General features: G+C 43.9%; 1 non-coding gene across 1 annotated transcript; it reads left to right on the top strand.

The window, feature by feature from the left end:
- Nucleotides 1-1,565: 1,565 nt before the first annotated feature.
- LOC140285044 (U2 spliceosomal RNA) lies at nt 1,566-1,756 on the top strand. Its single transcript, XR_011910246.1, has one exon. It is a non-coding gene; the product is annotated as a U2 spliceosomal RNA (small nuclear RNA).
- The last annotated feature ends 10,493 nt before the right edge of the window (nt 1,757-12,249 follow it).

The raw sequence follows: 12,249 nt of genomic DNA, 5'->3' as shown, positions 1-12,249 counted from the left end.
TTACCTCCACCTCCAGCCCTTTTACCTGGACCTCTGAAGCTGCCCAGGCATTCTTAAAACTTAAAGCGCTGTTTTTTTCTGCGCCTGTTCTCATCCACCCTGATGCCTCTAAGCAGTTCATAGTGGAGGTGGATGCCTCTGACAGTGGTGTGGGAGCCGTGCTTTCACAGATCTCAGAACAGAAGTTGCATCCTTGCGCCTATTTTTCTCGCCGGCTGTCTCCGGCTGAGCGCAACTATGACGTGGGTAACCGGGAGCTTTTAGCAGTCGTTCTGGCATTAGAGGAGTGGAGACACTGGCTGGAGGGAGCAGAAATTCCATTTGTGGTTTGGACGGACCATAAGAACTTGGCCTACCTTCAGCAAGCCAAACGTCTCAATTCTCGACAGGCCAGATGGGCACTTTTTTTAGGCAGATTTAATTTTACACTCTCTTATAGACCTGGTTCCCGTAATTTAAAGCCTGATGCCCTTTCCCGTCAGACAGAGAGACAATTATTTTCAGTTCTTGGATTACCTTGGTTTTTTGTTCCGGTTCTGCAGGCCGACTTCCCTGCTCACCAGGCCAGGTTTTTCCTCTGTGTGAGATTTTCTGTTAACCAATAAACTTTTGTTTGAACTAACAGTTCTTGTTCTCCTGACTCTGTGACCGCACCGGGGCCCGCACTTCATTACGGTGTGACAAGATTAGCGGTTTAGCAGTTTTAATTTAGTTTGAGTGAAGGAATTCATTTTATAGCAAAATCCGAAATCGTGAAGAACTCATGAAAGTAAGCTTATTCTCGGATTCCTGAAACTTTAGATTTGCTCTTTCTTTTACTGCAAAGTACAACGTTGTTTAAATCTTTCTAGATATGGTAAATATGAAGGACAAAGCAGTTTTAACATAGTTTGAGTGAAGGAATTCGTTTTATAGATAAAATCCCAAGAGTGCTGAGAAAAGAGAGTGAATGCGAAGTAGACTTTAACACGGCTCTGGGAGCGAGCTGAGTGTGGGCTAACCGGGAGAATTGCTTGAAAGAAACGCGACACCGAATGAGCGGTCAGAACAAAGCCTCAATACGGTGTTCCCGTGTTTTTTTTGTTGCTGCCTTGTCTTTTGCACAGAGTAAAAGACAAGGCAGCCATCGATTAGGGCCCGATTGTTCCTACTTGGTCAGCCGAAGAGCAAGGGGGGGAAGCAAGCGTCTCAACCAAGCAAAGCTCACCATGGGGAAGGTGGCTATTTTTGGCAGGCTTTACCTTTACCTTTGCGGGTGAAGCCCTTTCTGTCTGTGCAAAAGAAATCTTGTTACTGTGCAGAGTGACTTCTCTGAGTAGAGTCGCCTTACTTGTTGCGACTGTGCCGATGTTCAAAGCAGGAGTGCAAAGTTGTTGCTTGAATGGTGCTTGCTGGAGCGTGCGGGAGTGCAAAGTTATACCATTTAAAAGGGCTGAAGAGTGCTCAGTGTAGCGGGTGGGCGGAGGTGCAAAGTGACACTCTGGCCACTATGGCCATAAAAAGAACACCGCTACAAGTGCGCATTGTGCCAGGAAGGGCCCTCGGACGTGAACCAGTGGACAGTTATCGCTTCTCGGCCTTTTGGCTAAGATCAAGTGTAGTATCTGTTCTTATCAGTTTAATATCTGATATGTCCTCTATACGAGTACTACATATTAAATGGATTTTTAGCAATAGGAGTTGAAAAAGGAGCTTACTCCGTTCACTCCAAGCATCGACCTGGTACTGCAGTGCCGCTGGGAACGGTGCGCTCTTCTCTGCTCTTGTGATAAAGCAAACAGCGGTGCAGGATGGAAGTTTCAGGGAGCCCAAGATGAAACTTTCTTTTAGTCTGCTGAGAAAAGAGAGTGAATGTGAAGTAGACTTTAACACTTTTAAGAGAAGTCGAGCTCCGGGTTTAGACGGGCTTCCTGCAGAATTCTATCTGATCCTTTGGGACCTTTTATCATCATTTAATGCCCAAACATGTAACATTCAACAGGTGTGATGTAACATTCAATAAGGTGTGAATGTTTGACTATAGTTTGTAAAAAGCGGGTAAGACAAGGTGCGAATGCCCGACAATGTATGATATAAAGAGGGAGCGGAGGTGTGCGGCTGCAAGAAGGTCTGAATGTCCAACCGTAATTTGTAAAAACAGGGAAGAAAAGGCTCGAAAGCCCAACTATACACCATCAAAAGCGGGAGCAGAGGGGTTCAGCTGCAAGAAGGTCTGAATGTCCATTAATAATTGCTTTAAAACATGAAAGAAAATTTTCGAATATCAAACCGCACATGATCATAAGCGGGAGAGGAGGTTTTCAGCTGCAAGAAGGTGTGAATGTCCACCCATAATTCCTGAAAAATGGGTAAAAAAAGGTGCGAATGCCATACCATACATTATCAAAAGCAGGTGTGAATGTCAGATCATAATTTGCAAAAAGCTGATGAGAAAGGTTGAGAATGCCCGACTATACACCATCAAATGCGGGAGTGGATGTGTTCGGTTACAAGAAGGTTTGAATGTCCGACCATAGTTTGTAAAAGGCGGGTAACAAAAGGTTCGAATGCCCGAACATACACAATCAAAAGAGGGAGCGGAGTTGTTCAGCTACAAGAAGGTGTGAAAGTCTGACCATGGTTTGTAAAAGCGGGTAAGAAAAGGTTCGTATGCCCGAATATACACCATCAAAAGCGGAAGCGGAGGTGTTTGGCTTCAAGAAGACGTGAATGTCTGACCAAAGTTTGTAAAAAGCAGTTAAGAAAAGGTTCGAAAATCCAACCAAACATAATCAAAAGCGGGAGCAGAGCTGGTCGACTGCAAGTGGGTGTGAATGTCAGATCATAATTTGCAAAAAGCTGATCAGAAAGGGTTAGAATGCCCGACTATACACCATCAAATGCGGGAGCGGAGTTGTTCGGCTGTGAGTAGGTGTGAATCTCCAACCATAATTGCTGAAAAATGTATTAGAAAAGGTAAGAATGCCGGTCCATAAATCATCAAAAGCGGGAGAGGTGGTGTTCGACTGCAAGTAGGTGTGAATGTCCAGCCATAATTACTCACAAATGGGTAAGAAAAGGTAGTATTGCCAGACCATAGATGATCAAAACAGGGAGCTGAGGTGGTTCAGCTGTCAGAAGGTGTGAATGTCCGACTAAAGTTTGTAAAAAGGGGGTAAGACAAGGTGTGAATGCCCCACAATGTATGATCAAAAGAGGGAGCGGAGGTTTTCAGCTGCAAGAAGTTGTGAATGTCCACCCATAATTACTGAAAAATGGGTAAGAAAAGGTGCGAATGCCCAACCATACATCATCAAAAGCAGGAGTGGATGTGTTCGGCTACAAGAAGGTTTGAATATCCGACCATAGTTTGTAAAAAGTGGGTAAGAAAAGGTTCGAATGCCCGAACATACACCATCAAAAGAGGGAGCGGAAGTGTTCCGCTGTAAGAAGGTGTGAGTGTCCGACCAAAGTTTGTAAAAAGCAGTTAAGAAAAGGATTGAATATCCAACCAAACATAATCAAAAGCGGGAGCAGAGCTGTTCGACTGCAAGTAGGTGTGAAAGTCCGACCATGGTTTGTAAAAAGCGGGTAAGAAAAGGTTCGAATGCCCGAATATACACCATCGAAAGCGGAAGCGGAAGTGTTCGGCTTCAAGAAGACGTGAACGTCCGACCAAAGTTTGTAAAAAGCAGTTAAGAAAAGGTTCGAATATCCAACCAAACATAATCAAAAGCGGGAGCAGAGCTGTTCGACTGCAAGTAGGTGTGAATGTCAGATCATAATTTGCAAAATGTTGATGATAAAGGGTGAGAATGCCCGACTATACACCATAAAATGCGGGAGTGGAAGTGTTCGGCTGTGAGAAGGTGTGAATGTCCGACCATAATTGCTGAAAAATGTGTTAGAAAAGGTAAGAATGCCGGTCCATACATCATCAAAAGCGGGAGAGGTGGTGTTCGACTGCAAGTAGGTGTGAATGTCCACCCATAATTACTGAAAAATGGGTAAGAAAAGGTGCGAATGCCCAACCATACATCATCAAAAGCAGGAGTGGATGTGTTCGGCTACAAGAAGGTTTGAATATCCGACCATAGTTTGTAAAAAGTGGGTAAGAAAAGGTTCGAATGCCCGAACATACACCATCAAAAGAGGGAGCGGAAGTGTTCCGCTGTAAGAAGGTGTGAGTGTCCGACCAAAGTTTGTAAAAAGCAGTTAAGAAAAGGATTGAATATCCAACCAAACACAATCAAAAGCGGGAGCAGAGCTGTTTGACTGCAAGTAGGTGTGAAAGTCCGACCATGGTTTGTAAAAAGCGGGTAAGAAAAGGTTCGAATGCCTGAATATACACCATCGAAAGCGGAAGCGGAAGTGTTCGGCTTCAAGAAGACGTGAACGTCCGACCAAAGTTTGTAAAAAGCAGTTAAGAAAAGGTTCGAATATCCAACCAAACATAATCAAAAGCGGGAGCAGAGCTGTTCGACTGCAAGTAGGTGTGAATGTCAGATCATAATTTGCAAAATGTTGATGATAAAGGGTGAGAATGCCTGACTATACACCATAAAATGCGGGAGTGGAAGTGTTCGGCTGTGAGAAGGTGTGAATGTCCGACCATAATTGCTGAAAAATGTGTTAGAAAAGGTAAGAATGCCGGTCCATACATCATCAAAAGCGGGAGAGGTGGTGTTCGACTGCAAGTAGGTGTGAATGTCCAGCCATAATTACTCACAAATGGGTAAGAAAAGGTAGTATTGCCAGACCATACATGATCAAAACAGGGAGCTGAGGTGGTTCAGCTGCAAGAAGGTGTGAATGTCCGACTAAAGTTTGTAAAAAGGGGGTAAGACAAGGTGTGAATGCCCCACAATGTATGATCAAAAGAGGGAGCGGAGGTTTTCAGCTGCATGAAGTTGTGAATGTCCACCCATAATTACTGAAAAATGGGTAAGAAAAGGTGCGAATGCCCAACCATACATCATAAAAAGCAGGAGTGGATGTGTTCGGCTACAAGAAGGTTTGAATATCCGACCATAGTTTGTAAAAAGTGGGTAAGAAAAGGTTCGAATGCCCGAACATACACCATCAAAAGAGGGAGCGGAAGTGTTCCGCTGTAAGAAGGTGTGAGTGTCCGACCAAAGTTTGTAAAAAGCAGTTAAGAAAAGGATTGAATATCCAACCAAACATAATCAAAAGCGGGAGCAGAGCTGTTCGACTGCAAGTAGGTGTGAAAGTCCGACCATGGTTTGTAAAAAGCGGGTAAGAAAAGGTTCGAATGCCCGAATATACACCATCGAAAGCGGAAGCGGAAGTGTTCGGCTTCAAGAAGACGTGAACGTCCGACCAAAGTTTGTAAAAAGCAGTTAAGAAAAGGTTCGAATATCCAACCAAACATAATCAAAAGCGGGAGCAGAGCTGTTCGACTGCAAGTAGGTGTGAATGTCAGATCATAATTTGCAAAATGTTGATGATAAAGGGTGAGAATGCCCGACTATACACCATAAAATGCGGGAGCGGAAGTGTTCGGCTGTGAGAAGGTGTGAATGTTCGACCATAATTGCTGAAAAATGTGTTAGAAAAGACTAGAATGCCGGACCAAACATCATCAAAAGCGGGAGAAGTGGTTTTCGGCTGCAAGTAGGTGTGAATGTCCAGCCATAATTACTCACAAACGGGTAAGAAAAGGTCGTATTGCCAGACCATACATGATCAAAACAGGGAGCGGAGGTGGTTCAGCTGCAAGGTGTGAATTTCTGACTAAAGTTTGTAAAAAGCGGGTAAGACAAGGTGCGAATGCCCGACAATGTATGATCAAAAGAGGGAGCAGAGGTTTTCGGCTGCAAGGTCTGAATGTCTAACCATAACTTGTAAAAACCGGGGAAGAAAAGGCTCGATAGCCCAACTATACACCATCAAAAGCGGGAACGGAGGTGTTCAGCTGCAAGAAGGTCTGAATGTCCACCAATAATTACTGAAAAACAGGGAAGAAAAGGCTCGAAAGCCCAACTATACACCATCAAAAGCGGGAGCAGAGGGGTTCAGCTGCAAGAAGGTCTGAATGTCCATTAATAATTGCTTTAAAACATGAAAGAAAATTTTCGAATATCAAACCGCACATGATCATAAGCGGGAGAGGAGGTTTTCAGCTGCAAGAAGGTGTGAATGTCCACCCATAATTCCTGAAAAATGGGTAAAAAAAGGTGCGAATGCCATACCATACATTATCAAAAGCAGGTGTGAATGTCAGATCATAATTTGCAAAAAGCTGATGAGAAAGGTTGAGAATGCCCGACTATACACCATCAAATGCGGGAGTGGATGTGTTCGGTTACAAGAAGGTTTGAATGTCCGACCATAGTTTGTAAAAGGCGGGTAACAAAAGGTTCGAATGCCCGAACATACACAATCAAAAGAGGGAGCGGAGTTGTTCAGCTACAAGAAGGTGTGAAAGTCTGACCATGGTTTGTAAAAGCGGGTAAGAAAAGGTTCGTATGCCCGAATATACACCATCAAAAGCGGAAGCGGAGGTGTTTGGCTTCAAGAAGACGTGAATGTCTGACCAAAGTTTGTAAAAAGCAGTTAAGAAAAGGTTCGAAAATCCAACCAAACATAATCAAAAGCGGGAACAGAGCTGGTCGACTGCAAGTGGGTGTGAATGTCAGATCATAATTTGCAAAAAGCTGATCAGAAAGGGTTAGAATGCCCGACTATACACCATCAAATGCGGGAGCGGAGTTGTTCGGCTGTGAGTAGGTGTGAATCTCCAACCATAATTGCTGAAAAATGTATTAGAAAAGGTAAGAATGCCGGTCCATAAATCATCAAAAGCGGGAGAGGTGGTGTTCGACTGCAAGTAGGTGTGAATGTCCAGCCATAATTACTCACAAATGGGTAAGAAAAGGTAGTATTGCCAGACCATAGATGATCAAAACAGGGAGCTGAGGTGGTTCAGCTGTCAGAAGGTGTGAATGTCCGACTAAAGTTTGTAAAAAGGGGGTAAGACAAGGTGTGAATGCCCCACAATGTATGATCAAAAGAGGGAGCGGAGGTTTTCAGCTGCAAGAAGTTGTGAATGTCCACCCATAATTACTGAAAAATGGGTAAGAAAAGGTGCGAATGCCCAACCATACATCATCAAAAGCAGGAGTGGATGTGTTCGGCTACAAGAAGGTTTGAATATCCGACCATAGTTTGTAAAAAGTGGGTAAGAAAAGGTTCGAATGCCCGAACATACACCATCAAAAGAGGGAGCGGAAGTGTTCCGCTGTAAGAAGGTGTGAGTGTCCGACCAAAGTTTGTAAAAAGCAGTTAAGAAAAGGATTGAATATCCAACCAAACATAATCAAAAGCGGGAGCAGAGCTGTTCGACTGCAAGTAGGTGTGAAAGTCCGACCATGGTTTGTAAAAAGCGGGTAAGAAAAGGTTCGAATGCCCGAATATACACCATCGAAAGCGGAAGCGGAAGTGTTCGGCTTCAAGAAGACGTGAACGTCCGACCAAAGTTTGTAAAAAGCAGTTAAGAAAAGGTTCGAATATCCAACCAAACATAATCAAAAGCGGGAGCAGAGCTGTTCGACTGCAAGTAGGTGTGAATGTCAGATCATAATTTGCAAAATGTTGATGATAAAGGGTGAGAATGCCCGACTATACACCATAAAATGCGGGAGTGGAAGTGTTCGGCTGTGAGAAGGTGTGAATGTCCGACCATAATTGCTGAAAAATGTGTTAGAAAAGGTAAGAATGCCGGTCCATACATCATCAAAAGCGGGAGAGGTGGTGTTCGACTGCAAGTAGGTGTGAATGTCCACCCATAATTACTGAAAAATGGGTAAGAAAAGGTGCGAATGCCCAACCATACATCATCAAAAGCAGGAGTGGATGTGTTCGGCTACAAGAAGGTTTGAATATCCGACCATAGTTTGTAAAAAGTGGGTAAGAAAAGGTTCGAATGCCCGAACATACACCATCAAAAGAGGGAGCGGAAGTGTTCCGCTGTAAGAAGGTGTGAGTGTCCGACCAAAGTTTGTAAAAAGCAGTTAAGAAAAGGATTGAATATCCAACCAAACACAATCAAAAGCGGGAGCAGAGCTGTTTGACTGCAAGTAGGTGTGAAAGTCCGACCATGGTTTGTAAAAAGCGGGTAAGAAAAGGTTCGAATGCCTGAATATACACCATCGAAAGCGGAAGCGGAAGTGTTCGGCTTCAAGAAGACGTGAACGTCCGACCAAAGTTTGTAAAAAGCAGTTAAGAAAAGGTTCGAATATCCAACCAAACATAATCAAAAGCGGGAGCAGAGCTGTTCGACTGCAAGTAGGTGTGAATGTCAGATCATAATTTGCAAAATGTTGATGATAAAGGGTGAGAATGCCTGACTATACACCATAAAATGCGGGAGTGGAAGTGTTCGGCTGTGAGAAGGTGTGAATGTCCGACCATAATTGCTGAAAAATGTGTTAGAAAAGGTAAGAATGCCGGTCCATACATCATCAAAAGCGGGAGAGGTGGTGTTCGACTGCAAGTAGGTGTGAATGTCCAGCCATAATTACTCACAAATGGGTAAGAAAAGGTAGTATTGCCAGACCATACATGATCAAAACAGGGAGCTGAGGTGGTTCAGCTGCAAGAAGGTGTGAATGTCCGACTAAAGTTTGTAAAAAGGGGGTAAGACAAGGTGTGAATGCCCCACAATGTATGATCAAAAGAGGGAGCGGAGGTTTTCAGCTGCATGAAGTTGTGAATGTCCACCCATAATTACTGAAAAATGGGTAAGAAAAGGTGCGAATGCCCAACCATACATCATAAAAAGCAGGAGTGGATGTGTTCGGCTACAAGAAGGTTTGAATATCCGACCATAGTTTGTAAAAAGTGGGTAAGAAAAGGTTCGAATGCCCGAACATACACCATCAAAAGAGGGAGCGGAAGTGTTCCGCTGTAAGAAGGTGTGAGTGTCCGACCAAAGTTTGTAAAAAGCAGTTAAGAAAAGGATTGAATATCCAACCAAACATAATCAAAAGCGGGAGCAGAGCTGTTCGACTGCAAGTAGGTGTGAAAGTCCGACCATGGTTTGTAAAAAGCGGGTAAGAAAAGGTTCGAATGCCCGAATATACACCATCGAAAGCGGAAGCGGAAGTGTTCGGCTTCAAGAAGACGTGAACGTCCGACCAAAGTTTGTAAAAAGCAGTTAAGAAAAGGTTCGAATATCCAACCAAACATAATCAAAAGCGGGAGCAGAGCTGTTCGACTGCAAGTAGGTGTGAATGTCAGATCATAATTTGCAAAATGTTGATGATAAAGGGTGAGAATGCCCGACTATACACCATAAAATGCGGGAGCGGAAGTGTTCGGCTGTGAGAAGGTGTGAATGTTCGACCATAATTGCTGAAAAATGTGTTAGAAAAGACTAGAATGCCGGACCAAACATCATCAAAAGCGGGAGAAGTGGTTTTCGGCTGCAAGTAGGTGTGAATGTCCAGCCATAATTACTCACAAACGGGTAAGAAAAGGTCGTATTGCCAGACCATACATGATCAAAACAGGGAGCGGAGGTGGTTCAGCTGCAAGGTGTGAATTTCTGACTAAAGTTTGTAAAAAGCGGGTAAGACAAGGTGCGAATGCCCGACAATGTATGATCAAAAGAGGGAGCAGAGGTTTTCGGCTGCAAGGTCTGAATGTCTAACCATAACTTGTAAAAACCGGGGAAGAAAAGGCTCGATAGCCCAACTATACACCATCAAAAGCGGGAACGGAGGTGTTCAGCTGCAAGAAGGTCTGAATGTCCACCAATAATTACTGAAAAACGGGTAAGAAAAGGTGCGAATGCCCAACCATACATCATCAAAAGCAGGAGTGGATGTGTTCAGCTACAAGAAGGTTTGAATGTCCGAGCACAGTTTGTAAAAGGCGGGTAAGAAAAGGTTTGAATGCCCGAACATACACCATCAAAAGAGGGAGCGGAGTTGTTAAGCTACAAGAAGGTGTGAAAGTCCGACCATGGTTTGTAAAAAGCGGGTAAGAAAAGGTTCGAATATCCATCCAAACATAATAAAAAGCGGGAGCAGAGCTGTTCGACTGCAAGTTGGTGTGAATGTCAGATCATAATTTGCAAAAAGCTGATGAGAAAGGGTGAGAATGCCCGACTATACACCATCAAATGCGGGAGCGGAGTTTTTCGGCTGTGAGGAGGTGTTAATCTCCGACCATAATTGCTGAAAAATGTGTTAGAAAAGGTAAGAATGCCGGACCATACATCATCAAAAGCGGGAGAGGTGGTGTTCGACTGCAAGTAGGTGTGAATGTCCAGCCATAATTACTCACAAATGGGTAAGAAAAGGTAGTATTGCCAGACCATACATGATCAAAACAGGGAGCTGAGGTGGTTCAGCTGCAGGAAGGTGTGAATGTCCGACCGTAGTTGGTAAAAAGGGGGTAAGAAAATGTTAAAATACCCGACTGTACACAATCAATAGCGGGAGCGCAGTTGTTCGGCTACAAGAAGGCGTGAAAGTTCGACCATGGTTCGTAAAAAGCGGGTAAGTAAAAAGTTCGAATGCCTGAATATATACCATCAAAAGCTGAAGCGGAGGTGTTCGGCTTCAAGAAGACGTGAACGTCCGACCAAAGTTTGTAAAAAGCAGTTAAGAAAAGGTTCGAATATCCAACCAAACATAATCAAAAGCGGGAGCAGAACTGGTCGACTGCAAGTGGGTGTGAATGTCAGATCATAATTTGCAAAAAGCTGATCAGAAAGGGTTAGAATGCCCGACTATACACCATCAAATGCGGGAGCGGAGTTGTTCGGCTGTGAGTAGGTGTGAATCTCCAACCATAATTGCTGAAAAATGTGTTAGAAAAGGTAAGAATGCCGGTCCATACATCATCAAAAGCGGAAGAGGTGGTGTTCGACTGCAAGTAGGTGTGAATGTCCAGCCATAATTACTCACAAATGGGTAAGAAAAGGTAGTATTGCCAGACCATACATGATCAAAACAGGGAGCTGAGGTGGTTCAGCTGCAAGAAGGTGTGAATGTCCGACTAAAGTTTGTAAAAAGGGGGTAAGACAAGGTGTGAATGCCCCACAATGTATGATCAAAAGAGGGAGCGGAGGTTTTCAGCTGCAAGAAGTTGTGAATGTCCACCCATAATTACTGAAAAATGGGTAAGAAAAGGTGCGAATGCCCAACCATACATCATCAAAAGCAGGAGTGGATGTGTTCGGCTACAAGAAGGTTTGAATATCCGACCATAGTTTGTAAAAAGTGGGTAAGAAAAGGTTCGAATGCCCGAACATACACCATCAAAAGAGGGAGCGGAAGTGTTCCGCTGTAAGAAGGTGTGAGTGTCCGACCAAAGTTTGTAAAAAGCAGTTAAGAAAAGGATTGAATATCCAACCAAACATAATCAAAAGCGGGAGCAGAGCTGTTCGACTGCAAGTAGGTGTGAAAGTCCGACCATGGTTTGTAAAAAGCGGGTAAGAAAAGGTTCGAATGCCCGAATATACACCATCAAAAGCGGAAGCGGAGGTGTTCGGCTTCAAGAAGACGTGAACATTCCGACCAAAGTATTGTAATAAGCAGTTAAGAAAAGGTTCGAATATCCAACCAAACATAATCAAAAGCGGGAGCAGAGCTGTTCGACTGCAAGTAGGTGTGAATGTCAGATCATAATTTGCAAAATGTTGATGATAAAGGGTGAGAATGCCCGACTATACACCATAAAATGCGGGAGCGGAAGTGTTCGGCTGTGAGAAGGTGTGAATGTCCGACCATAATTGCTGAAAAATGTGTTAGAAAAGGTAAGAATGCCCAACCATACATCATCAAAAGCAGGAGTGGATGTGTTCGGCTACAAGAAGGGTTGAATGTCCGAGCATAGTTTGTAAAGGCGGGTAAGAAAAGGTTCGAATGCCCGAACATACACCATTAAAAGAGGGAGCGGAGGTGTTCCGCTGTAAGAAGGTGTGAAAGTCCGACCATGGTTTGTAAAAAGCAGGAAAGAAAAGTTTCGTATGCCCGAATATACACCATCAAAAGCGGAAGCGGAGGTGTTTGGCTTCAAGAAGACGTGAACGTCCAACCAAAGTTTGTGAAATGCAGTTAAGAAAAGGTTCGAATATCCAACCAAACATCATCAAAAGCGGGAGCAGAGCTGTTCGGCTGCAAGTAGGTGTGAATGTCAGATCATAATTTGCAAAAAGCTGATGAGAAAGGGTGAGAATTCCCGACTATACACCATCAAATGTGGGAGCGGAGTTATTGGGCTGTGAGTAGGTGTGAA

This window comes from Leuresthes tenuis, unplaced genomic scaffold, assembly GCF_036924035.1.
Source record: "Leuresthes tenuis unplaced genomic scaffold, fLeuTen1.0.hap1 SCAF_24, whole genome shotgun sequence".
NCBI classification, from domain to species: Eukaryota; Metazoa; Chordata; class Actinopteri; order Atheriniformes; family Atherinopsidae; genus Leuresthes; species Leuresthes tenuis.
This window is presented reverse-complemented; position numbering and strand designations above follow the sequence as displayed.